Source organism: Galeopterus variegatus, unplaced genomic scaffold, assembly GCF_000696425.1.
Source record: "Galeopterus variegatus unplaced genomic scaffold, G_variegatus-3.0.2 Scaffold10131, whole genome shotgun sequence".
Taxonomy (NCBI): Eukaryota; Metazoa; Chordata; class Mammalia; order Dermoptera; family Cynocephalidae; genus Galeopterus; species Galeopterus variegatus.
In genome coordinates, this window is record NW_007736242.1 from 40,198 (window position 1) to 40,948 (window position 751).

Here is a 751-nt window from a genome sequence, read left to right on the forward strand (position 1 = left end):
TGCAGAGGAGTGAGCGGGGCCGTCTGTGGCCAACAGTTGGGAATTTCTAAGTAAAAGCTGGTTAAAAGGCTTGGAATGCAGGGTAAAAAGAGGCAGGCTATTAAAATAGGCCATACCGAGGTTAGGAGAGGATTTTGGAGAAAGGCAGAAAAGGGGTTAGAGTTGGATATGGCCCAGAGGCTAGAGGCCAGACCGGTGAGTTTGATGATGTTAGTTTAATAACAACATTCCTCTCTGAGGAAGATGCATGTGCCTCCCTTTTCGGTGGTGAGAAGGTCTAGTGCTCTGTGGTTTTGGAGAGTTACCTTAGGGAGGGAGGTAACTTGCCTTTGTAGGGAGGAGAGGGACTCAGCGGTGGAGGTTAAGGCTCCTTCAAGTTTAGTGTTGATGTCTTTAACTGTCTGTATAAGTTTCTCGCACTTTGAATTTCCAAACGTAGGAGGGGTTGGGAGTGCCCTTTAGGGGCAATAAGGAAAGTAGGAAGACGCTAGGAAGGGAATTCATTCCCACGAATGGGTGGGAGGACTGGAGGTCGGGATAGACGGTGTTTGAGGGGGTTGGTAGGATGAGGGGTGCAGGAATAGCTTTCTTGAGAGGGCTTGGTCAGGACTTCAGGCCCACTTGTAGGTTCCGTGAGATTTGCCGGTGAGCCTTAAGGGCAGGGTTTTAACCTGGAAATGTGGATCCATGGAGTTACTTGGTTGTTTGGTAAAGAAAGTTTGGCAGCTGTGGGGGTGCAGAGAATGACTGG